Source organism: Hyla sarda, chromosome 1, assembly GCF_029499605.1.
Source record: "Hyla sarda isolate aHylSar1 chromosome 1, aHylSar1.hap1, whole genome shotgun sequence".
NCBI classification, from domain to species: domain Eukaryota; kingdom Metazoa; phylum Chordata; class Amphibia; order Anura; family Hylidae; genus Hyla; species Hyla sarda.
In genome coordinates, this window is record NC_079189.1 from 260916315 (window position 1) to 260943562 (window position 27248).

Here is a 27248-nt window from a genome sequence, read left to right on the forward strand (position 1 = left end):
TCTTCTTTCGTTCGGCCGGAATTGCAAGACGTTTGTGCATCTTCAATATTGGTCACGGTCAATGTCAAAAAGCCCTTATCTGCAATCTAAGTGTTTCTGCGTGCTGCGCCGGCCCAAAGAGTGCCCGGCTGAAAACAACAACGCAGGCATGTCGGGTTCCACTGTCTGCACCAGCTCAGAAAGTTTTGAGCAGATATCTCCTTCCATTCGGCCGGAATTGCAAGAAGTTTGTGCATCTTCTATGTTCGTCGCGGTCAATGGCAAAAGGCGCTTATCTTCAATCTAGGTGTTTCTGCGTGCTGCGCCGGCCCAAAGAGTGCCCGGCGGAAAACGACAACGCAGGCATGTCGGGTGCCACTGTCTGCACCTGCACAGAAAGTTGTGAGCAGATATCTCCTTCCATTCTGCCGGAATTGCAAGACGTTTGTGCATCTTCAATGTTGGTCGCGGTCAATGACAAAAAGGCGCTTATCTTCAATCTAGGTGTTTCTGCGTGCTGCTCCGGCCCAAAGAGTGCTCGGCGGAAAACGACGACGCAGGCATGTCGGGTGCCACTGTCTACACCTGCACAGAAAGTTTTGAGCAGATATCTCCTTCCATTCGGCCGGAATTGCAAGAAGTTTGTGCATCTTCTATGTTCGTCGCGGTCAATGGCAAAAGGCGCTTATCTTCAATCTAGGTGTTTCTGCGTGCTGCTCCGGCCCAAAGAGTGCCCGGCGGAAAACGACAACGCAGGCATGTCGGGTGCCACTGTCTACACTTGCACAGAAAGTTTTGAGCAGATATCTCCTTCCATTCGGCCGGAATTGCAAGAAGTTTGTGCATCTTCAATGTTGGTCGCGGTCAATGACAAAAAGACGCTTATCTTCAATCTAGGTGTTTCTGCGTGCTGCTCCGGCCCAAAGAGTGCCCGGCGGAAAACGACAACGCAGGCATGTCGGGTGCCACTGTCTGCACCTGCACAGAAAGTTTTGAGCAGATATCTTCTTCCGTTCGGCCGGAATTGCAAGACGTTTGTGCATCTTCAATATTGGTCCCGGTCAATGTCAAAAAGCCCTTATCTGCAATCTAGGTGTTTTTGCGTGCTGCGCCGGCACAAAGAGTGCCCGGCTGAAAACGACAACGCAGGCATGTCGGGTGCCACTGTCTGCACCAGCACAGAAAGTTTTGAGCAGATATCTCCTTCCATTCGGCCGGAATTGCAAGAAGTTTGTGCATCTTCTATGTTCGTCGCGGTCAATGGCAAAAGGCGCTTATCTTCAATCTAGGTGTTTCTGCGTGCTGCGCCGGCCCAAAGAGTGCCCGGCGGAAAACGACAACCCAGGCATGTCGGGTGCCACTGTCTGCACCTGCACAGAAAGTTGTGAGCAGATATCTCCTTCCGTTCGGCCGGAATTGAAATAAGTTTGTGCATCTTCAATGTTGGTCGCGGTCAATGACAAAAAGGCGCTTATCTTCAATCTAGGTGTTTCTGCGTGCTGCTCCGGCCCAAAGAGTGCCCGGCTGAAAACGACAACGCAGGCATGTCGGGTGCCACTGTCTGCATCTACACAGAAAGTTTTGAGCAGATATCTTCTTTCGTTCGGCCGGAATTGCAAGACGTTTGTGCATCTTCAATATTGGTCACGGTCAATGTCAAAAAGCCCTTATCTGCAATCTAAGTGTTTCTGCGTGCTGCGCCGGCCCAAAGAGTGCCCGGCTGAAAACAACAACGCAGGCATGTCGGGTTCCACTGTCTGCACCAGCTCAGAAAGTTTTGAGCAGATATCTCCTTCCATTCGGCCGGAATTGCAAGAAGTTTGTGCATCTTCTATGTTCGTCGCGGTCAATGGCAAAAGGCGCTTATCTTCAATCTAGGTGTTTCTGCGTGCTGCGCCGGCCCAAAGAGTGCCCGGCGGAAAACGACAACGCAGGCATGTCGGGTGCCACTGTCTGCACCTGCACAGAAAGTTGTGAGCAGATATCTCCTTCCATTCTGCCGGAATTGCAAGACGTTTGTGCATCTTCAATGTTGGTCGCGGTCAATGACAAAAAGGCGCTTATCTTCAATCTAGGTGTTTCTGCGTGCTGCTCCGGCCCAAAGAGTGCTCGGCGGAAAACGACGACGCAGGCATGTCGGGTGCCACTGTCTACACCTGCACAGAAAGTTTTGAGCAGATATCTCCTTCCATTCGGCCGGAATTGCAAGAAGTTTGTGCATCTTCTATGTTCGTCGCGGTCAATGGCAAAAGGCGCTTATCTTCATTCTAGGTGTTTCTGCGTGCTGCTCCGGCCCAAAGAGTGCCCGGCGGAAAACGACAACGCAGGCATGTCGGGTGCCACTGTCTACACTTGCACAGAAAGTTTTGAGCAGATATCTCCTTCCATTCGTCCGGAATTGCAAGAAGTTTGTGCATCTTCAATGTTGGTCGCGGTCAATGACAAAAAGACGCTTATCTTCAATCTAGGTGTTTCTGCGTGCTGCTCCGGCCCAAAGAGTGCCCGGCGGAAAACGACAACGCAGGCATGTCGGGTGCCACTGTCTGCACCTGCACAGAAAGTTTTGAGCAGATATCTCCTTCCATTCGGCCGGAATTGCAAGAAGTTTGTGCATCTTCTATGTTCGTCGCGGTCAATGGCAAAAGGCGCTTATCTTCAATCTAGGTGTTTCTGTGTGCTGCGCCGGCCCAAAGAGTGCCCGGCGGAAAACGACAACGCAGGCATGTCGAGTTCCACTGTCTACACCTGCACAGAAAGTTTTGAGCAGATATCTCCTTCTATTCCGCCGGAATTGCAAGAAGTTTGTGCATCTTCTATGTTCGTCGCGGTCAATGGCAAAAGGCGCTTATCTTCGATCTAGGTGTTTCTGCGTGCTGCGCCGGCCCAAAGAGTGCCCTGCGAAAAACGACAACGCAGGCATGTCGGGTGCCACTGTCTGCACCTGCACAGAAAGTTGTGAGCAGATATCTCCTTCCATTCGGCCGGAATTGCAAGACGTTTGTGCATCTTCAATGTTGGTCGCGGTCTATGACAAAAAGGCGCTTATCTTCAATCTAGGTGTTTCTGCGTGCTGCTCCGGCCCAAAGAGTGCCCGGCTGAAAACGACAACGCAGGCATGTCGGGTGCCACTGTCTGCACCTGCACATAAAGTTTTGAGCAGATATCTTCTTTCGTTCGGCCGGAATTGCAAGACGTTTGTGCATCTTCAATATTGGTCACGGTCAATGTCAAAAAGCCCTTATCTGCAATCTAGGTGTTTCTGCGTGCTGCGCCGGCCCAAAGAGTGCCCGGCGGAAAACGACAACGCAGGCATGTCGAGTGCCACTGTCTACACCTGCACAGAAAGTTTTGAGCAGATATCTTCTTCCGTTCGGCCGGAATTGCAAGACGTTTGTGCATCTTCAATATTGGTCCCGGTCAATGTCAAAAAGCCCTTATCTGCAATCTAGGTGTTTTTGCGTGCTGCGCCGGCACAAAGAGTGCCCGGCTGAAAACGACAACGCAGGCATGTCGGGTGCCACTGTCTGCACCAGCACAGAAAGTTTTGAGCAGATATCTCCTTCCATTCGGCCGGAATTGCAAGAAGTTTGTGCATCTTCTATGTTCGTCGCGGTCAATGGCAAAAGGCGCTTATCTTCAATCTAGGTGTTTCTGCGTGCTGCGCCGGCCCAAAGAGTGCCCGGCGGAAAACGACAACCCAGGCATGTCGGGTGCCACTGTCTGCACCTGCACAGAAAGTTGTGAGCAGATATCTCCTTCCGTTCGGCCGGAATTGAAATAAGTTTGTGCATCTTCAATGTTGGTCGCGGTCAATGACAAAAAGGCGCTTATCTTCAATCTAGGTGTTTCTGCGTGCTGCTCCGGCCCAAAGAGTGCCCGGCTGAAAACGACAACGCAGGCATGTCGGGTGCCACTGTCTGCATCTGCACAGAAAGTTTTGAGCAGATATCTTCTTTCGTTCGGCCGGAATTGCAAGACGTTTGTGCATCTTCAATATTGGTCACGGTCAATGTCAAAAAGCCCTTATCTGCAATCTAAGTGTTTCTGTGTGCTGCGCCGGCCCAAAGAGTGCCCGGCTGAAAACAACAACGCAGGCATGTCGGGTTCCACTGTCTGCACCAGCTCAGAAAGTTTTGAGCAGATATCTCCTTCCATTCGGCCGGAATTGCAAGAAGTTTGTGCATCTTCTATGTTCGTCGCGGTCAATGGCAAAAGGCGCTTATCTTCAATCTAGGTGTTTCTGCGTGCTGCGCCGGCCCAAAGAGTGCCCGGCGGAAAACGACAACGCAGGCATGTCGGGTGCCACTGTCTGCACCTGCACAGAAAGTTGTGAGCAGATATCTCCTTCCATTCTGCCGGAATTGCAAGACGTTTGTGCATCTTCAATGTTGGTCGCGGTCAATGACAAAAAGGCGCTTATCTTCAATCTAGGTGTTTCTGCGTGCTGCTCCGGCCCAAAGAGTGCTCGGCGGAAAACGACGACGCAGGCATGTCGGGTGCCACTGTCTACACCTGCACAGAAAGTTTTGAGCAGATATCTCCTTCCATTCGGCCGGAATTGCAAGAAGTTTGTGCATCTTCTATGTTCGTCGCGGTCAATGGCAAAAGGCGCTTATCTTCAATCTAGGTGTTTCTGCGTGCTGCGCCGGCCCAAAGAGTGCCCGGCGGAAAACGACAACGCAGGCATGTCGGGTGCCACTGTCTGCACCTGCACAGAAAGTTGTGAGCAGATATCTCCTTCCGTTCGGCCGGAATTGAAAGAAGTTTGTGCATCTTCAATGTTGGTCGCGGTCAATGACAAAAAGACGCTTATCTTCAATCTAGGTGTTTCTGCGTGCTGCTCCGGCCCAAAGAGTGGCCGGCTGAAAACGACAACGCAGGCATGTCGGGTGCCACTGTCTGCACCTGCACAGAAAGTTTTGAGCAGATATCTCCTTCCATTCGGCCGGAATTGCAAGAAGTTTGTGCATCTTCAATGTTGGTCGCGGTCAATGACAAAAAGACGCTTATCTTCAATCTAGGTGTTTCTGCTTGCTGCTCCGGCCCAAAGAGTGGCCGGCTGAAAACGACAACGCAGGCATGTCGGGTGCCACTGTCTGCACCTGCACAGAAAGTTTTGAGCAGATATCTCCTTCCATTCGGCCGGAATTGCAAGAAGTTTGTGCATCTTCTATGTTCGTCGCGGTCAATGGCAAAAGGCGCTTATCTTCAATCTAGGTGTTTCTGCGTGCTGCGCCGGCCCAAAGAGTGCCCGGCGGAAAACGACAACGCAGGCATGTCGGGTGCCACTGTCTGCACCTGCACAGAAAGTTGTGAGCAGATATCTCCTTCCGTTCGGCCGGAATTGAAAGAAGTTTGTGCATCTTCAATGTTGGTCGCGGTCAATGACAAAAAGACGCTTATCTTCAATCTAGGTGTTTCTGCGTGCTGCTCCGGCCCAAAGAGTGGCCGGCTGAAAACGACAACGCAGGCATGTCGGGTGCCACTGTCTGCACCTGCACAGAAAGTTTTGAGCAGATATCTCCTTCCATTCGGCCGGAATTGCAAGAAGTTTGTGCATCTTCAATGTTGGTCGCGGTCAATGACAAAAAGACGCTTATCTTCAATCTAGGTGTTTCTGCTTGCTGCTCCGGCCCAAAGAGTGGCCGGCTGAAAACGACAACGCAGGCATGTCGGGTGCCACTGTCTGCACCTGCACAGAAAGTTTTGAGCAGATATCTCCTTCCATTCGGCCGGAATTGCAAGAAGTTTGTGCATCTTCTATGTTCGTCGCGGTCAATGGCAAAAGGCGCTTATCTTCAATCTAGGTGTTTCTGTGTGCTGCGCCGGCCCAAAGAGTGCCCGGCGGAAAACGACAACGCAGGCATGTCGAGTTCCACAGTCTACACCTGCACAGAAAGTTTTGAGCAGATATCGCCTTCTATTCCGCCGGAATTGCAAGAAGTTTGTGCATCTTCTATGTTCGTCGCGGTCAATGGCAAAAGGCGCTTATCTTCGATCTAGGTGTTTCTGCGTGCTGCGCCGGCCCAAAGAGTGCCCTGCGAAAAACGACAACGCAGGCATGTCGGGTGCCACTGTCTGCACCTGCACAGAAAGTTGTGAGCAGATATCTCCTTCCATTCGGCCGGAATTGCAAGACGTTTGTGCATCTTCAATGTTGGTCGCGGTCAATGACAAAAAGGCGCTTATCTTCAATCTAGGTGTTTCTGCGTGCTGCTCCGGCCCAAAGAGTGCCCGGCTGAAAACGACAACGCAGGCATGTCGGGTGCCACTGTCTGCACCTGCACATAAAGTTTTGAGCAGATATCTTCTTTCGTTCGGCCGGAATTGCAAGACGTTTGTGCATCTTCAATATTGGTCACGGTCAATGTCAAAAAGCCCTTATCTGCAATCTAGGTGTTTCTGCGTGCTGCGCCGGCCCAAAGAGTGCCCGGCGGAAAACGACAACGCAGGCATGTCGAGTGCCACTGTCTACACCTGCACAGAAAATTTTGAGCAGATATCATCTTCCGTTCGGCCGGAATTGCAAGACGTTTGTGCATCTTCAATATTGGTCCCGGTCAATGTCAAAAAGCCCTTATCTGCAATCTAGGTGTTTTTGCGTGCTGCGCCGGCACAAAGAGTGCCCGGCTGAAAACGACAACGCAGGCATGTCGGGTGCCACTGTCTGCACCAGCACAGAAAGTTTTGAGCAGATATCTCCTTCCATTCGGCCGGAATTGCAAGAAGTTTGTGCATCTTCTATGTTCGTCGCGGTCAATGGCAAAAGGCGCTTATCTTCAATCTAGGTGTTTCTGCGTGCTGCGCCGGCCCAAAGAGTGCCCGGCGGAAAACGACAACCCAGGCATGTCGGGTGCCACTGTCTGCACCTGCACAGAAAGTTGTGAGCAGATATCTCCTTCCGTTCGGCCGGAATTGAAATAAGTTTGTGCATCTTCAATGTTGGTCGCGGTCAATGACAAAAAGGCGCTTATCTTCAATCTAGGTGTTTCTGCGTGCTGCTCCGGCCCAAAGAGTGCCCGGCTGAAAACGACAACGCAGGCATGTCGGGTGCCACTGTCTGCACATGCACAGAAAGTTTTGAGCAGATATCTTCTTTCGTTCGGCCGGAATTGCAAGACGTTTGTGCATCTTCAATATTGGTCACGGTCAATGTCAAAAAGCCCTTATCTGCAATCTAAGTGTTTCTGCGTGCTGCGCCGGCCCAAAGAGTGCCCGGCTGAAAACAACAACGCAGGCATGTCGGGTTCCACTGTCTGCACCAGCTCAGAAAGTTTTGAGCAGATATCTCCTTCCATTCGGCCGGAATTGCAAGAAGTTTGTGCATCTTCTATGTTCGTCGCGGTCAATGGCAAAAGGCGCTTATCTTCAATCTAGGTGTTTCTGCGTGCTGCGCCGGCCCAAAGAGTGCCCGGCGGAAAACGACAACGCAGGCATGTCGGGTGCCACTGTCTGCACCTGCACAGAAAGTTGTGAGCAGATATCTCCTTCCATTCTGCCGGAATTGCAAGACGTTTGTGCATCTTCAATGTTGGTCGCGGTCAATGACAAAAAGGCGCTTATCTTCAATCTAGGTGTTTCTGCGTGCTGCTCCGGCCCAAAGAGTGCTCGGCGGAAAACGACGACGCAGGCATGTCGGGTGCCACTGTCTACACCTGCACAGAAAGTTTTGAGCAGATATCTCCTTCCATTCGGCCGGAATTGCAAGAAGTTTGTGCATCTTCTATGTTCGTCGCGGTCAATGGCAAAAGGCGCTTATCTTCAATCTAGGTGTTTCTGCGTGCTGCTCCGGCCCAAAGAGTGCCCGGCGGAAAACGACAACGCAGGCATGTCGGGTGCCACTGTCTACACTTGCACAGAAAGTTTTGAGCAGATATCTCCTTCCATTCGGCCGGAATTGCAAGAAGTTTGTGCATCTTCAATGTTGGTCGCGGTCAATGACAAAAAGACGCTTATCTTCAATCTAGGTGTTTCTGCGTGCTGCTCCGGCCCAAAGAGTGCCCGGCGGAAAACGACAACGCAGGCATGTCGGGTGCCACTGTCTGCACCTGCACAGAAAGTTTTGAGCAGATATCTCCTTCCATTCGGCCGGAATTGCAAGAAGTTTGTGCATCTTCTATGTTCGTCGCGGTCAATGGCAAAAGGCGCTTATCTTCAATCTAGGTGTTTCTGTGTGCTGCGCCGGCCCAAAGAGTGCCCGGCGGAAAACGACAACGCAGGCATGTCGAGTTCCACTGTCTACACCTGCACAGAAAGTTTTGAGCAGATATCTCCTTCTATTCCGCCGGAATTGCAAGAAGTTTGTGCATCTTCTATGTTCGTCGCGGTCAATGGCAAAAGGCGCTTATCTTCGATCTAGGTGTTTCTGCGTGCTGCGCCGGCCCAAAGAGTGCCCTGCGAAAAACGACAACGCAGGCATGTCGGGTGCCACTGTCTGCACCTGCACAGAAAGTGGTGAGCAGATATCTCCTTCCATTCGGCCGGAATTGCAAGACGTTTGTGCATCTTCAATGTTGGTCGCGGTCTATGACAAAAAGGCGCTTATCTTCAATCTAGGTGTTTCTGCGTGCTGCTCCGGCCCAAAGAGTGCCCGGCTGAAAACGACAACGCAGGCATGTCGGGTGCCACTGTCTGCACCTGCACATAAAGTTTTGAGCAGATATCTTCTTCCGTTCGGCCGGAATTGCAAGACGTTTGTGCATCTTCAATATTGGTCACGGTCAATGTCAAAAAGCCCTTATCTGCAATCTAGGTGTTTCTGCGTGCTGCGCCGGCCCAAAGAGTGCCCGGCGGAAAACGACAACGCAGGCATGTCGAGTGCCACTGTCTACACCTGCACAGAAAGTTTTGAGCAGATATCTTCTTCCGTTCGGCCGGAATTGCAAGACGTTTGTGCATCTTCAATATTGGTCCCGGTCAATGTCAAAAAGCCCTTATCTGCAATCTAGGTGTTTTTGCGTGCTGCGCCGGCACAAAGAGTGCCCGGCTGAAAACGACAACGCAGGCATGTCGGGTGCCACTGTCTGCACCAGCACAGAAAGTTTTGAGCAGATATCTCCTTCCATTCGGCCGGAATTGCAAGAAGTTTGTGCATCTTCTATGTTCGTCGCGGTCAATGGCAAAAGGCGCTTATCTTCAATCTAGGTGTTTCTGCGTGCTGCGCCGGCCCAAAGAGTGCCCGGCGGAAAACGACAACCCAGGCATGTCGGGTGCCACTGTCTGCACCTGCACAGAAAGTTGTGAGCAGATATCTCCTTCCGTTCGGCCGGAATTGAAATAAGTTTGTGCATCTTCAATGTTGGTCGCGGTCAATGACAAAAAGGCGCTTATCTTCAATCTAGGTGTTTCTGCGTGCTGCTCCGGCCCAAAGAGTGCCCGGCTGAAAACGACAACGCAGGCATGTCGGGTGCCACTGTCTGCATCTACACAGAAAGTTTTGAGCAGATATCTTCTTTCGTTCGGCCGGAATTGCAAGACGTTTGTGCATCTTCAATATTGGTCACGGTCAATGTCAAAAAGCCCTTATCTGCAATCTAAGTGTTTCTGCGTGCTGCGCCGGCCCAAAGAGTGCCCGGCTGAAAACAACAACGCAGGCATGTCGGGTTCCACTGTCTGCACCAGCTCAGAAAGTTTTGAGCAGATATCTCCTTCCATTCGGCCGGAATTGCAAGAAGTTTGTGCATCTTCTATGTTCGTCGCGGTCAATGGCAAAAGGCGCTTATCTTCAATCTAGGTGTTTCTGCGTGCTGCGCCGGCCCAAAGAGTGCCCGGCGGAAAACGACAACGCAGGCATGTCGGGTGCCACTGTCTGCACCTGCACAGAAAGTTGTGAGCAGATATCTCCTTCCATTCTGCCGGAATTGCAAGACGTTTGTGCATCTTCAATGTTGGTCGCGGTCAATGACAAAAAGGCGCTTATCTTCAATCTAGGTGTTTCTGCGTGCTGCTCCGGCCCAAAGAGTGCTCGGCGGAAAACGACGACGCAGGCATGTCGGGTGCCACTGTCTACACCTGCACAGAAAGTTTTGAGCAGATATCTCCTTCCATTCGGCCGGAATTGCAAGAAGTTTGTGCATCTTCTATGTTCGTCGCGGTCAATGGCAAAAGGCGCTTATCTTCAATCTAGGTGTTTCTGCGTGCTGCTCCGGCCCAAAGAGTGCCCGGCGGAAAACGACAACGCAGGCATGTCGGGTGCCACTGTCTACACTTGCACAGAAAGTTTTGAGCAGATATCTCCTTCCATTCGGCCGGAATTGCAAGAAGTTTGTGCATCTTCAATGTTGGTCGCGGTCAATGACAAAAAGACGCTTATCTTCAATCTAGGTGTTTCTGCGTGCTGCTCCGGCCCAAAGAGTGCCCGGCGGAAAACGACAACGCAGGCATGTCGGGTGCCACTGTCTGCACCTGCACAGAAAGTTTTGAGCAGATATCTCCTTCCATTCGGCCGGAATTGCAAGAAGTTTGTGCATCTTCTATGTTCGTCGCGGTCAATGGCAAAAGGCGCTTATCTTCAATCTAGGTGTTTCTGTGTGCTGCGCCGGCCCAAAGAGTGCCCGGCGGAAAACGACAACGCAGGCATGTCGAGTTCCACTGTCTACACCTGCACAGAAAGTTTTGAGCAGATATCTCCTTCTATTCCGCCGGAATTGCAAGAAGTTTGTGCATCTTCTATGTTCGTCGCGGTCAATGGCAAAAGGCGCTTATCTTCGATCTAGGTGTTTCTGCATGCTGCGCCGGCCCAAAGAGTGCCCTGCGAAAAACGACAACGCAGGCATGTCGGGTGCCACTGTCTGCACCTGCACAGAAAGTTGTGAGCAGATATCTCCTTCCATTCGGCCGGAATTGCAAGACGTTTGTGCATCTTCAATGTTGGTCGCGGTCTATGACAAAAAGGCGCTTATCTTCAATCTAGGTGTTTCTGCGTGCTGCTCCGGCCCAAAGAGTGCCCGGCTGAAAACGACAACGCAGGCATGTCGGGTGCCACTGTCTGCACCTGCACATAAAGTTTTGAGCAGATATCTTCTTCCGTTCGGCCGGAATTGCAAGACGTTTGTGCATCTTCAATATTGGTCACGGTCAATGTCAAAAAGCCCTTATCTGCAATCTAGGTGTTTCTGCGTGCTGCGCCGGCCCAAAGAGTGCCCGGCGGAAAACGACAACGCAGGCATGTCGAGTGCCACTGTCTACACCTGCACAGAAAGTTTTGAGCAGATATCTTCTTCCGTTCGGCCGGAATTGCAAGACGTTTGTGCATCTTCAATATTGGTCCCGGTCAATGTCAAAAAGCCCTTATCTGCAATCTAGGTGTTTTTGCGTGCTGCGCCGGCACAAAGAGTGCCCGGCTGAAAACGACAACGCAGGCATGTCGGGTGCCACTGTCTGCACCAGCACAGAAAGTTTTGAGCAGATATCTCCTTCCATTCGGCCGGAATTGCAAGAAGTTTGTGCATCTTCTATGTTCGTCGCGGTCAATGGCAAAAGGCGCTTATCTTCAATCTAGGTGTTTCTGCGTGCTGCGCCGGCCCAAAGAGTGCCCGGCGGAAAACGACATCCCAGGCATGTCGGGTGCCACTGTCTGCACCTGCACAGAAAGTTGTGAGCAGATATCTCCTTCCGTTCGGCCGGAATTGAAATAAGTTTGTGCATCTTCAATGTTGGTCGCGGTCAATGACAAAAAGGCGCTTATCTTCAATCTAGGTGTTTCTGCGTGCTGCTCCGGCCCAAAGAGTGCCCGGCTGAAAACGACAACGCAGGCATGTCGGGTGCCACTGTCTGCATCTACACAGAAAGTTTTGAGCAGATATCTTCTTTCGTTCGGCCGGAATTGCAAGACGTTTGTGCATCTTCAATATTGGTCACGGTCAATGTCAAAAAGCCCTTATCTGCAATCTAAGTGTTTCTGCGTGCTGCGCCGGCCCAAAGAGTGCCCGGCTGAAAACAACAACGCAGGCATGTCGGGTTCCACTGTCTGCACCAGCTCAGAAAGTTTTGAGCAGATATCTCCTTCCATTCGGCCGGAATTGCAAGAAGTTTGTGCATCTTCTATGTTCGTCGCGGTCAATGGCAAAAGGCGCTTATCTTCAATCTAGGTGTTTCTGCGTGCTGCGCCGGCCCAAAGAGTGCCCGGCGGAAAACGACAACGCAGGCATGTCGGGTGCCACTGTCTGCACCTGCACAGAAAGTTGTGAGCAGATATCTCCTTCCATTCTGCCGGAATTGCAAGACGTTTGTGCATCTTCAATGTTGGTCGCGGTCAATGACAAAAAGGCGCTTATCTTCAATCTAGGTGTTTCTGCGTGCTGCTCCGGCCCAAAGAGTGCTCGGCGGAAAACGACGACGCAGGCATGTCGGGTGCCACTGTCTACACCTGCACAGAAAGTTTTGAGCAGATATCTCCTTCCATTCGGCCGGAATTGCAAGAAGTTTGTGCATCTTCTATGTTCGTCGCGGTCAATGGCAAAAGGCGCTTATCTTCAATCTAGGTGTTTCTGCGTGCTGCTCCGGCCCAAAGAGTGCCCGGCGGAAAACGACAACGCAGGCATGTCGGGTGCCACTGTCTACACTTGCACAGAAAGTTTTGAGCAGATATCTCCTTCCATTCGGCCGGAATTGCAAGAAGTTTGTGCATCTTCAATGTTGGTCGCGGTCAATGACAAAAAGACGCTTATCTTCAATCTAGGTGTTTCTGCGTGCTGCTCCGGCCCAAAGAGTGCCCGGCGGAAAACGACAACGCAGGCATGTCGGGTGCCACTGTCTGCACCTGCACAGAAAGTTTTGAGCAGATATCTCCTTCCATTCGGCCGGAATTGCAAGAAGTTTGTGCATCTTCTATGTTCGTCGCGGTCAATGGCAAAAGGCGCTTATCTTCAATCTAGGTGTTTCTGTGTGCTGCGCCGGCCCAAAGAGTGCCCGGCGGAAAACGACAACGCAGGCATGTCGAGTTCCACTGTCTACACCTGCACAGAAAGTTTTGAGCAGATATCTCCTTCTATTCCGCCGGAATTGCAAGAAGTTTGTGCATCTTCTATGTTCGTCGCGGTCAATGGCAAAAGGCGCTTATCTTCGATCTAGGTGTTTCTGCGTGCTGCGCCGGCCCAAAGAGTGCCCTGCGAAAAACGACAACGCAGGCATGTCGGGTGCCACTGTCTGCACCTGCACAGAAAGTTGTGAGCAGATATCTCCTTCCATTCGGCCGGAATTGCAAGACGTTTGTGCATCTTCAATGTTGGTCGCGGTCTATGACAAAAAGGCGCTTATCTTCAATCTAGGTGTTTCTGCGTGCTGCTCCGGCCCAAAGAGTGCCCGGCTGAAAACGACAACGCAGGCATGTCGGGTGCCACTGTCTGCACCTGCACATAAAGTTTTGAGCAGATATCTTCTTTCGTTCGGCCGGAATTGCAAGACGTTTGTGCATCTTCAATATTGGTCACGGTCAATGTCAAAAAGCCCTTATCTGCAATCTAGGTGTTTCTGCGTGCTGCGCCGGCCCAAAGAGTGCCCGGCGGAAAACGACAACGCAGGCATGTCGAGTGCCACTATCTACACCTGCACAGAAAGTTTTGAGCAGATATCTTCTTCCGTTCGGCCGGAATTGCAAGACGTTTGTGCATCTTCAATATTGGTCCCGGTCAATGTCAAAAAGCCCTTATCTGCAATCTAGGTGTTTTTGCGTGCTGCGCCGGCACAAAGAGTGCCCGGCTGAAAACGACAACGCAGGCATGTCGGGTGCCACTGTCTGCACCAGCACAGAAAGTTTTGAGCAGATATCTCCTTCCATTCGGCCGGAATTGCAAGAAGTTTGTGCATCTTCTATGTTCGTCGCGGTCAATGGCAAAAGGCGCTTATCTTCAATCTAGGTGTTTCTGCGTGCTGCGCCGGCCCAAAGAGTGCCCGGCGGAAAACGACAACCCAGGCATGTCGGGTGCCACTGTCTGCACCTGCACAGAAAGTTGTGAGCAGATATCTCCTTCCGTTCGGCCGGAATTGAAATAAGTTTGTGCATCTTCAATGTTGGTCGCGGTCAATGACAAAAAGGCGCTTATCTTCAATCTAGGTGTTTCTGCGTGCTGCTCCGGCCCAAAGAGTGCCCGGCTGAAAACGACAACGCAGGCATGTCGGGTGCCACTGTCTGCATCTACACAGAAAGTTTTGAGCAGATATCTTCTTTCGTTCGGCCGGAATTGCAAGACGTTTGTGCATCTTCAATATTGGTCACGGTCAATGTCAAAAAGCCCTTATCTGCAATCTAAGTGTTTCTGCGTGCTGCGCCGGCCCAAAGAGTGCCCGGCTGAAAACAACAACGCAGGCATGTCGGGTTCCACTGTCTGCACCAGCTCAGAAAGTTTTGAGCAGATATCTCCTTCCATTCGGCCGGAATTGCAAGAAGTTTGTGCATCTTCTATGTTCGTCGCGGTCAATGGCAAAAGGCGCTTATCTTCAATCTAGGTGTTTCTGCGTGCTGCGCCGGCCCAAAGAGTGCCCGGCGGAAAACGACAACGCAGGCATGTCGGGTGCCACTGTCTGCACCTGCACAGAAAGTTGTGAGCAGATATCTCCTTCCATTCTGCCGGAATTGCAAGACGTTTGTGCATCTTCAATGTTGGTCGCGGTCAATGACAAAAAGGCGCTTATCTTCAATCTAGGTGTTTCTGCGTGCTGCTCCGGCCCAAAGAGTGCTCGGCGGAAAACGACGACGCAGGCATGTCGGGTGCCACTGTCTACACCTGCACAGAAAGTTTTGAGCAGATATCTCCTTCCATTCGGCCGGAATTGCAAGAAGTTTGTGCATCTTCTATGTTCGTCGCGGTCAATGGCAAAAGGCGCTTATCTTCATTCTAGGTGTTTCTGCGTGCTGCTCCGGCCCAAAGAGTGCCCGGCGGAAAACGACAACGCAGGCATGTCGGGTGCCACTGTCTACACTTGCACAGAAAGTTTTGAGCAGATATCTCCTTCCATTCGTCCGGAATTGCAAGAAGTTTGTGCATCTTCAATGTTGGTCGCGGTCAATGACAAAAAGACGCTTATCTTCAATCTAGGTGTTTCTGCGTGCTGCTCCGGCCCAAAGAGTGCCCGGCGGAAAACGACAACGCAGGCATGTCGGGTGCCACTGTCTGCACCTGCACAGAAAGTTTTGAGCAGATATCTCCTTCCATTCGGCCGGAATTGCAAGAAGTTTGTGCATCTTCTATGTTCGTCGCGGTCAATGGCAAAAGGCGCTTATCTTCAATCTAGGTGTTTCTGTGTGCTGCGCCGGCCCAAAGAGTGCCCGGCGGAAAACGACAACGCAGGCATGTCGAGTTCCACTGTCTACACCTGCACAGAAAGTTTTGAGCAGATATCTCCTTCTATTCCGCCGGAATTGCAAGAAGTTTGTGCATCTTCTATGTTCGTCGCGGTCAATGGCAAAAGGCGCTTATCTTCGATCTAGGTGTTTCTGCGTGCTGCGCCGGCCCAAAGAGTGCCCTGCGAAAAACGACAACGCAGGCATGTCGGGTGCCACTGTCTGCACCTGCACAGAAAGTTGTGAGCAGATATCTCCTTCCATTCGGCCGGAATTGCAAGACGTTTGTGCATCTTCAATGTTGGTCGCGGTCTATGACAAAAAGGCGCTTATCTTCAATCTAGGTGTTTCTGCGTGCTGCTCCGGCCCAAAGAGTGCCCGGCTGAAAACGACAACGCAGGCATGTCGGGTGCCACTGTCTGCACCTGCACAGAAAGTTGTGAGCAGATATCTCCTTCCGTTCGGCCGGAATTGAAAGAAGTTTGTGCATCTTCAATGTTGGTCGCGGTCAATGACAAAAAGACGCTTATCTTCAATCTAGGTGTTTCTGCGTGCTGCTCCGGCCCAAAGAGTGGCCGGCTGAAAACGACAACGCAGGCATGTCGGGTGCCACTGTCTGCACCTGCACAGAAAGTTTTGAGCAGATATCTCCTTCCATTCGGCCGGAATTGCAAGAAGTTTGTGCATCTTCAATGTTGGTCGCGGTCAATGACAAAAAGACGCTTATCTTCAATCTAGGTGTTTCTGCTTGCTGCTCCGGCCCAAAGAGTGGCCGGCTGAAAACGACAACGCAGGCATGTCGGGTGCCACTGTCTGCACCTGCACAGAAAGTTTTGAGCAGATATCTCCTTCCATTCGGCCGGAATTGCAAGAAGTTTGTGCATCTTCTATGTTCGTCGCGGTCAATGGCAAAAGGCGCTTATCTTCAATCTAGGTGTTTCTGTGTGCTGCGCCGGCCCAAAGAGTGCCCGGCGGAAAACGACAACGCAGGCATGTCGAGTTCCACAGTCTACACCTGCACAGAAAGTTTTGAGCAGATATCGCCTTCTATTCCGCCGGAATTGCAAGAAGTTTGTGCATCTTCTATGTTCGTCGCGGTCAATGGCAAAAGGCGCTTATCTTCGATCTAGGTGTTTCTGCGTGCTGCGCCGGCCCAAAGAGTGCCCTGCGAAAAACGACAACGCAGGCATGTCGGGTGCCACTGTCTGCACCTGCACAGAAAGTTGTGAGCAGATATCTCCTTCCATTCGGCCGGAATTGCAAGACGTTTGTGCATCTTCAATGTTGGTCGCGGTCAATGACAAAAAGGCGCTTATCTTCAATCTAGGTGTTTCTGCGTGCTGCTCCGGCCCAAAGAGTGCCCGGCTGAAAACGACAACGCAGGCATGTCGGGTGCCACTGTCTGCACCTGCACATAAAGTTTTGAGCAGATATCTTCTTTCGTTCGGCCGGAATTGCAAGACGTTTGTGCATCTTCAATATTGGTCACGGTCAATGTCAAAAAGCCCTTATCTGCAATCTAGGTGTTTCTGCGTGCTGCGCCGGCCCAAAGAGTGCCCGGCGGAAAACGACAACGCAGGCATGTCGAGTGCCACTGTCTACACCTGCACAGAAAATTTTGAGCAGATATCATCTTCCGTTCGGCCGGAATTGCAAGACGTTTGTGCATCTTCAATATTGGTCCCGGTCAATGTCAAAAAGCCCTTATCTGCAATCTAGGTGTTTTTGCGTGCTGCGCCGGCACAAAGAGTGCCCGGCTGAAAACGACAACGCAGGCATGTCGGGTGCCACTGTCTGCACCAGCACAGAAAGTTTTGAGCAGATATCTCCTTCCATTCGGCCGGAATTGCAAGAAGTTTGTGCATCTTCTATGTTCGTCGCGGTCAATGGCAAAAGGCGCTTATCTTCAATCTAGGTGTTTCTGCGTGCTGCGCCGGCCCAAAGAGTGCCCGGCGGAAAACGACAACCCAGGCATGTCGGGTGCCACTGTCTGCACCTGCACAGAAAGTTGTGAGCAGATATCTCCTTCCGTTCGGCCGGAATTGAAATAAGTTTGTGCATCTTCAATGTTGGTCGCGGTCAATGACAAAAAGGCGCTTATCTTCAATCTAGGTGTTTCTGCGTGCTGCTCCGGCCCAAAGAGTGCCCGGCTGAAAACGACAACGCAGGCATGTCGGGTGCCACTGTCTGCACATGCACAGAAAGTTTTGAGCAGATATCTTCTTTCGTTCGGCCGGAATTGCAAGACGTTTGTGCATCTTCAATATTGGTCACGGTCAATGTCAAAAAGCCCTTATCTGCAATCTAAGTGTTTCTGCGTGCTGCGCCGGCCCAAAGAGTGCCCGGCTGAAAACAACAACGCAGGCATGTCGGGTTCCACTGTCTGCACCAGCTCAGAAAGTTTTGAGCAGATATCTCCTTCCATTCGGCCGGAATTGCAAGAAGTTTGTGCATCTTCTATGTTCGTCGCGGTCAATGGCAAAAGGCGCTTATCTTCAATCTAGGTGTTTCTGCGTGCTGCGCCGGCCCAAAGAGTGCCCGGCGGAAAACGACAACGCAGGCATGTCGGGTGCCACTGTCTGCACCTGCACAGAAAGTTGTGAGCAGATATCTCCTTCCATTCTGCCGGAATTGCAAGACGTTTGTGCATCTTCAATGTTGGTCGCGGTCAATGACAAAAAGGCGCTTATCTTCAATCTAGGTGTTTCTGCGTGCTGCTCCGGCCCAAAGAGTGCTCGGCGGAAAACGACGACGCAGGCATGTCGGGTGCCACTGTCTACACCTGCACAGAAAGTTTTGAGCAGATATCTCCTTCCATTCGGCCGGAATTGCAAGAAGTTTGTGCATCTTCTATGTTCGTCGCGGTCAATGGCAAAAGGCGCTTATCTTCAATCTAGGTGTTTCTGCGTGCTGCTCCGGCCCAAAGAGTGCCCGGCGGAAAACGACAACGCAGGCATGTCGGGTGCCACTGTCTACACTTGCACAGAAAGTTTTGAGCAGATATCTCCTTCCATTCGGCCGGAATTGCAAGAAGTTTGTGCATCTTCAATGTTGGTCGCGGTCAATGACAAAAAGACGCTTATCTTCAATCTAGGTGTTTCTGCGTGCTGCTCCGGCCCAAAGAGTGCCCGGCGGAAAACGACAACGCAGGCATGTCGGGTGCCACTGTCTGCACCTGCACAGAAAGTTTTGAGCAGATATCTCCTTCCATTCGGCCGGAATTGCAAGAAGTTTGTGCATCTTCTATGTTCGTCGCGGTCAATGGCAAAAGGCGCTTATCTTCAATCTAGGTGTTTCTGTGTGCTGCGCCGGCCCAAAGAGTGCCCGGCGGAAAACGACAACGCAGGCATGTCGAGTTCCACTGTCTACACCTGCACAGAAAGTTTTGAGCAGATATCTCCTTCTATTCCGCCGGAATTGCAAGAAGTTTGTGCATCTTCTATGTTCGTCGCGGTCAATGGCAAAAGGCGCTTATCTTCGATCTAGGTGTTTCTGCGTGCTGCGCCGGCCCAAAGAGTGCCCTGCGAAAAACGACAACGCAGGCATGTCGGGTGCCACTGTCTGCACCTGCACAGAAAGTTGTGAGCAGATATCTCCTTCCATTCGGCCGGAATTGCAAGACGTTTGTGCATCTTCAATGTTGGTCGCGGTCTATGACAAAAAGGCGCTTATCTTCAATCTAGGTGTTTCTGCGTGCTGCTCCGGCCCAAAGAGTGCCCGGCTGAAAACGACAACGCAGGCATGTCGGGTGCCACTGTCTGCACCTGCACATAAAGTTTTGAGCAGATATCTTCTTTCGTTCGGCCGGAATTGCAAGACGTTTGTGCATCTTCAATATTGGTCACGGTCAATGTCAAAAAGCCCTTATCTGCAATCTAGGTGTTTCTGCGTGCTGCGCCGGCCCAAAGAGTGCCCGGCGGAAAACGACAACGCAGGCATGTCGAGTGCCACTATCTACACCTGCACAGAAAGTTTTGAGCAGATATCTTCTTCCGTTCGGCCGGAATTGCAAGACGTTTGTGCATCTTCAATATTGGTCCCGGTCAATGTCAAAAAGCCCTTATCTGCAATCTAGGTGTTTTTGCGTGCTGCGCCGGCACAAAGAGTGCCCGGCTGAAAACGACAACGCAGGCATGTCGGGTGCCACTGTCTGCACCAGCACAGAAAGTTTTGAGCAGATATCTCCTTCCATTCGGCCGGAATTGCAAGAAGTTTGTGCATCTTCTATGTTCGTCGCGGTCAATGGCAAAAGGCGCTTATCTTCAATCTAGGTGTTTCTGCGTGCTGCGCCGGCCCAAAGAGTGCCCGGCGGAAAACGACAACCCAGGCATGTCGGGTGCCACTGTCTGCACCTGCACAGAAAGTTGTGAGCAGATATCTCCTTCCGTTCGGCCGGAATTGAAATAAGTTTGTGCATCTTCAATGTTGGTCGCGGTCAATGACAAAAAGGCGCTTATCTTCAATCTAGGTGTTTCTGCGTGCTGCTCCGGCCCAAAGAGTGCCCGGCTGAAAACGACAACGCAGGCATGTCGGGTGCCACTGTCTGCATCTACACAGAAAGTTTTGAGCAGATATCTTCTTTCGTTCGGCCGGAATTGCAAGACGTTTGTGCATCTTCAATATTGGTCACGGTCAATGTCAAAAAGCCCTTATCTGCAATCTAAGTGTTTCTGCGTGCTGCGCCGGCCCAAAGAGTGCCCGGCTGAAAACAACAACGCAGGCATGTCGGGTTCCACTGTCTGCACCAGCTCAGAAAGTTTTGAGCAGATATCTCCTTCCATTCGGCCGGAATTGCAAGAAGTTTGTGCATCTTCTATGTTCGTCGCGGTCAATGGCAAAAGGCGCTTATCTTCAATCTAGGTGTTTCTGCGTGCTGCGCCGGCCCAAAGAGTGCCCGGCGGAAAACGACAACGCAGGCATGTCGGGTGCCACTGTCTGCACCTGCACAGAAAGTTGTGAGCAGATATCTCCTTCCATTCTGCCGGAATTGCAAGACGTTTGTGCATCTTCAATGTTGGTCGCGGTCAATGACAAAAAGGCGCTTATCTTCAATCTAGGTGTTTCTGCGTGCTGCTCCGGCCCAAAGAGTGCTCGGCGGAAAACGACGACGCAGGCATGTCGGGTGCCACTGTCTACACCTGCACAGAAAGTTTTGAGCAGATATCTCCTTCCATTCGGCCGGAATTGCAAGAAGTTTGTGCATCTTCTATGTTCGTCGCGGTCAATGGCAAAAGGCGCTTATCTTCATTCTAGGTGTTTCTGCGTGCTGCTCCGGCCCAAAGAGTGCCCGGCGGAAAACGACAACGCAGGCATGTCGGGTGCCACTGTCTACACTTGCACAGAAAGTTTTGAGCAGATATCTCCTTCCATTCGTCCGGAATTGCAAGAAGTTTGTGCATCTTCAATGTTGGTCGCGGTCAATGACAAAAAGACGCTTATCTTCAATCTAGGTGTTTCTGCGTGCTGCTCCGGCCCAAAGAGTGCCCGGCGGAAAACGACAACGCAGGCATGTCGGGTGCCACTGTCTGCACCTGCACAGAAAGTTTTGAGCAGATATCTCCTTCCATTCGGCCGGAATTGCAAGAAGTTTGTGCATCTTCTATGTTCGTCGCGGTCAATGGCAAAAGGCGCTTATCTTCAATCTAGGTGTTTCTGTGTGCTGCGCCGGCCCAAAGAGTGCCCGGCGGAAAACGACAACGCAGGCATGTCGAGTTCCACTGTCTACACCTGCACAGAAAGTTTTGAGCAGATATCTCCTTCTATTCCGCCGGAATTGCAAGAAGTTTGTGCATCTTCTATGTTCGTCGCGGTCAATGGCAAAAGGCGCTTATCTTCGATCTAGGTGTTTCTGCGTGCTGCGCCGGCCCAAAGAGTGCCCTGCGAAAAACGACAACGCAGGCATGTCGGGTGCCACTGTCTGCACCTGCACAGAAAGTTGTGAGCAGATATCTCCTTCCATTCGGCCGGAATTGCAAGACGTTTGTGCATCTTCAATGTTGGTCGCGGTCTATGACAAAAAGGCGCTTATCTTCAATCTAGGTGTTTCTGCGTGCTGCTCCGGCCCAAAGAGTGCCCGGCTGAAAACGACAACGCAGGCATGTCGGGTGCCACTGTCTGCACCTGCACAGAAAGTTGTGAGCAGATATCTCCTTCCGTTCGGCCGGAATTGAAAGAAGTTTGTGCATCTTCAATGTTGGTCGCGGTCAATGACAAAAAGACGCTTATCTTCAATCTAGGTGTTTCTGCGTGCTGCTCCGGCCCAAAGAGTGGCCGGCTGAAAACGACAACGCAGGCATGTCGGGTGCCACTGTCTGCACCTGCACAGAAAGTTTTGAGCAGATATCTCCTTCCATTCGGCCGGAATTGCAAGAAGTTTGTGCATCTTCAATGTTGGTCGCGGTCAATGACAAAAAGACGCTTATCTTCAATCTAGGTGTTTCTGCTTGCTGCTCCGGCCCAAAGAGTGGCCGGCTGAAAACGACAACGCAGGCATGTCGGGTGCCACTGTCTGCACCTGCACAGAAAGTTTTGAGCAGATATCTCCTTCCATTCGGCCGGAATTGCAAGAAGTTTGTGCATCTTCTATGTTCGTCGCGGTCAATGGCAAAAGGCGCTTATCTTCAATCTAGGTGTTTCTGTGTGCTGCGCCGGCCCAAAGAGTGCCCGGCGGAAAACGACAACGCAGGCATGTCGAGTTCCACAGTCTACACCTGCACAGAAAGTTTTGAGCAGATATCGCCTTCTATTCCGCCGGAATTGCAAGAAGTTTGTGCATCTTCTATGTTCGTCGCGGTCAATGGCAAAAGGCGCTTATCTTCGATCTAGGTGTTTCTGCGTGCTGCGCCGGCCCAAAGAGTGCCCTGCGAAAAACGACAACGCAGGCATGTCGGGTGCCACTGTCTGCACCTGCACAGAAAGTTGTGAGCAGATATCTCCTTCCATTCGGCCGGAATTGCAAGACGTTTGTGCATCTTCAATGTTGGTCGCGGTCAATGACAAAAAGGCGCTTATCTTCAATCTAGGTGTTTCTGCGTGCTGCTCCGGCCCAAAGAGTGCCCGGCTGAAAACGACAACGCAGGCATGTCGGGTGCCACTGTCTGCACCTGCACATAAAGTTTTGAGCAGATATCTTCTTTCGTTCGGCCGGAATTGCAAGACGTTTGTGCATCTTCAATATTGGTCACGGTCAATGTCAAAAAGCCCTTATCTGCAATCTAGGTGTTTCTGCGTGCTGCGCCGGCCCAAAGAGTGCCCGGCGGAAAACGACAACGCAGGCATGTCGAGTGCCACTGTCTACACCTGCACAGAAAATTTTGAGCAGATATCATCTTCCGTTCGGCCGGAATTGCAAGACGTTTGTGCATCTTCAATATTGGTCCCGGTCAATGTCAAAAAGCCCTTATCTGCAATCTAGGTGTTTTTGCGTGCTGCGCCGGCACAAAGAGTGCCCGGCTGAAAACGACAACGCAGGCATGTCGGGTGCCACTGTCTGCACCAGCACAGAAAGTTTTGAGCAGATATCTCCTTCCATTCGGCCGGAATTGCAAGAAGTTTGTGCATCTTCTATGTTCGTCGCGGTCAATGGCAAAAGGCGCTTATCTTCAATCTAGGTGTTTCTGCGTGCTGCGCCGGCCCAAAGAGTGCCCGGCGGAAAACGACAACCCAGGCATGTCGGGTGCCACTGTCTGCACCTGCACAGAAAGTTGTGAGCAGATATCTCCTTCCGTTCGGCCGGAATTGAAATAAGTTTGTGCATCTTCAATGTTGGTCGCGGTCAATGACAAAAAGGCGCTTATCTTCAATCTAGGTGTTTCTGCGTGCTGCTCCGGCCCAAAGAGTGCCCGGCTGAAAACGACAACGCAGGCATGTCGGGTGCCACTGTCTGCACATGCACAGAAAGTTTTGAGCAGATATCTTCTTTCGTTCGGCCGGAATTGCAAGACGTTTGTGCATCTTCAATATTGGTCACGGTCAATGTCAAAAAGCCCTTATCTGCAATCTAAGTGTTTCTGCGTGCTGCGCCGGCCCAAAGAGTGCCCGGCTGAAAACAACAACGCAGGCATGTCGGGTTCCACTGTCTGCACCAGCTCAGAAAGTTTTGAGCAGATATCTCCTTCCATTCGGCCGGAATTGCAAGAAGTTTGTGCATCTTCTATGTTCGTCGCGGTCAATGGCAAAAGGCGCTTATCTTCAATCTAGGTGTTTCTGCGTGCTGCTCCGGCCCAAAGAGTGCTCGGCGGAAAACGACGACGCAGGCATGTCGGGTGCCACTGTCTACACCTGCACAGAAAGTTTTGAGCAGATATCTCCTTCCATTCGGCCGGAATTGCAAGAAGTTTGTGCATCTTCTATGTTCGTCGCGGTCAATGGCAAAAGGCGCTTATCTTCAATCTAGGTGTTTCTGCGTGCTGCTCCGGCCCAAAGAGTGCCCGGCGGAAAACGACAACGCAGGCATGTCGGGTGCCACTGTCTACACTTGCACAGAAAGTTTTGAGCAGATATCTCCTTCCATTCGGCCGGAATTGCAAGAAGTTTGTGCATCTTCAATGTTGGTCGCGGTCAATGACAAAAAGACGCTTATCTTCAATCTAGGTGTTTCTGCGTGCTGCTCCGGCCCAAAGAGTGCCCGGCGGAAAACGACAACGCAGGCATGTCGGGTGCCACTGTCTGCACCTGCACAGAAAGTTTTGAGCAGATATCTCCTTCCATTCGGCCGGAATTGCAAGAAGTTTGTGCATCTTCTATGTTCGTCGCGGTCAATGGCAAAAGGCGCTTATCTTCAATCTAGGTGTTTCTGTGTGCTGCGCCGGCCCAAAGAGTGCCCGGCGGAAAACGACAACGCAGGCATGTCGAGTTCCACTGTCTACACCTGCACAGAAAGTTTTGAGCAGATATCTCCTTCTATTCCGCCGGAATTGCAAGAAGTTTGTGCATCTTCTATGTTCGTCGCGGTCAATGGCAAAAGGCGCTTATCTTCGATCTAGGTGTTTCTGCGTGCTGCGCCGGCCCAAAGAGTGCCCTGCGAAAAACGACAACGCAGGCATGTCGGGTGCCACTGTCTGCACCTGCACAGAAAGTTGTGAGCAGATATCTCCTTCCATTCGGCCGGAATTGCAAGACGTTTGTGCATCTTCAATGTTGGTCGCGGTCTATGACAAAAAGGCGCTTATCTTCAATCTAGGTGTTTCTGCGTGCTGCTCCGGCCCAAAGAGTGCCCGGCTGAAAACGACAACGCAGGCATGTCGGGTGCCACTGTCTGCACCTGCACATAAAGTTTTGAGCAGATATCTTCTTCCGTTCGGCCGGAATTGCAAGACGTTTGTGCATCTTCAATATTGGTCACGGTCAATGTCAAAAAGCCCTTATCTGCAATCTAGGTGTTTCTGCGTGCTGCGCCGGCCCAAAGAGTGCCCGGCGGAAAACGACAACGCAGGCATGTCGAGTGCCACTGTCTACACCTGCACAGAAAGTTTTGAGCAGATATCTTCTTCCGTTCGGCCGGAATTGCAAGACGTTTGTGCATCTTCAATATTGGTCCCGGTCAATGTCAAAAAGCCCTTATCTGCAATCTAGGTGTTTTTGCGTGCTGCGCCGGCACAAAGAGTGCCCGGCTGAAAACGACAACGCAGGCATGTCGGGTGCCACTGTCTGCACCAGCACAGAAAGTTTTGAGCAGATATCTCCTTCCATTCGGCCGGAATTGCAAGAAGTTTGTGCATCTTCTATGTTCGTCGCGGTCAATGGCAAAAGGCGCTTATCTTCAATCTAGGTGTTTCTGCGTGCTGCGCCGGCCCAAAGAGTGCCCGGCGGAAAACGACAACCCAGGCATGTCGGGTGCCACTGTCTGCACCTGCACAGAAAGTTGTGAGCAGATATCTCCTTCCGTTCGGCCGGAATTGAAATAAGTTTGTGCATCTTCAATGTTGGTCGCGGTCAATGACAAAAAGGCGCTTATCTTCAATCTAGGTGTTTCTGCGTGCTGCTCCGGCCCAAAGAGTGCCCGGCTGAAAACGACAACGCAGGCATGTCGGGTGCCACTGTCTGCATCTACACAGAAAGTTTTGAGCAGATATCTTCTTTCGTTCGGCCGGAATTGCAAGACGTTTGTGCATCTTCAATATTGGTCACGGTCAATGTCAAAAAGCCCTTATCTGCAATCTAAGTGTTTCTGCGTGCTGCGCCGGCCCAAAGAGTGCCCGGCTGAAAACAACAACGCAGGCATGTCGGGTTCCACTGTCTGCACCAGCTCAGAAAGTTTTGAGCAGATATCTCCTTCCATTCGGCCGGAATTGCAAGAAGTTTGTGCATCTTCTATGTTCGTCGCGGTCAATGGCAAAAGGCGCTTATCTTCAATCTAGGTGTTTCTGCGTGCTGCGCCGGCCCAAAGAGTGCCCGGCGGAAAACGACAACGCAGGCATGTCGGGTGCCACTGTCTGCACCTGCACAGAAAGTTGTGAGCAGATATCTCCTTCCATTCTGCCGGAATTGCAAGACGTTTGTGCATCTTCAATGTTGGTCGCGGTCAATGACAAAAAGGCGCTTATCTTCAATCTAGGTGTTTCTGCGTGCTGCTCCGGCCCAAAGAGTGCTCGGCGGAAAACGACGACGCAGGCATGTCGGGTGCCACTGTCTACACCTGCACAGAAAGTTTTGAGCAGATATCTCCTTCCATTCGGCCGGAATTGCAAGAAGTTTGTGCATCTTCTATGTTCGTCGCGGTCAATGGCAAAAGGCGCTTATCTTCAATCTAGGTGTTTCTGCGTGCTGCTCCGGCCCAAAGAGTGCCCGGCGGAAAACGACAACGCAGGCATGTCGGGTGCCACTGTCTACACTTGCACAGAAAGTTTTGAGCAGATATCTCCTTCCATTCGGCCGGAATTGCAAGAAGTTTGTGCATCTTCAATGTTGGTCGCGGTCAATGACAAAAAGACGCTTATCTTCAATCTAGGTGTTTCTGCGTGCTGCTCCGGCCCAAAGAGTGCCCGGCGGAAAACGACAACGCAGGCATGTCGGGTGCCACTGTCTGCACCTGCACAGAAAGTTTTGAGCAGATATCTCCTTCCATTCGGCCGGAATTGCAAGAAGTTTGTGCATCTTCTATGTTCGTCGCGGTCAATGGCAAAAGGCGCTTATCTTCAATCTAGGTGTTTCTGTGTGCTGCGCCGGCCCAAAGAGTGCCCGGCGGAAAACGACAACGCAGGCATGTCGAGTTCCACTGTCTACACCTGCACAGAAAGTTTTGAGCAGATATCTCCTTCTATTCCGCCGGAATTGCAAGAAGTTTGTGCATCTTCTATGTTCGTCGCGGTCAATGGCAAAAGGCGCTTATCTTCGATCTAGGTGTTTCTGCATGCTGCGCCGGCCCAAAGAGTGCCCTGCGAAAAACGACAACGCAGGCATGTCGGGTGCCACTGTCTGCACCTGCACAGAAAGTTGTGAGCAGATATCTCCTTCCATTCGGCCGGAATTGCAAGACGTTTGTGCATCTTCAATGTTGGTCGCGGTCTATGACAAAAAGGCGCTTATCTTCAATCTAGGTGTTTCTGCGTGCTGCTCCGGCCCAAAGAGTGCCCGGCTGAAAACGACAACGCAGGCATGTCGGGTGCCACTGTCTGCACCTGCACATAAAGTTTTGAGCAGATATCTTCTTCCGTTCGGCCGGAATTGCAAGACGTTTGTGCATCTTCAATATTGGTCACGGTCAATGTCAAAAAGCCCTTATCTGCAATCTAGGTGTTTCTGCGTGCTGCGCCGGCCCAAAGAGTGCCCGGCGGAAAACGACAACGCAGGCATGTCGAGTGCCACTGTCTACACCTGCACAGAAAGTTTTGAGCAGATATCTTCTTCCGTTCGGCCGGAATTGCAAGACGTTTGTGCATCTTCAATATTGGTCCCGGTCAATGTCAAAAAGCCCTTATCTGCAATCTAGGTGTTTTTGCGTGCTGCGCCGGCACAAAGAGTGCCCGGCTGAAAACGACAACGCAGGCAT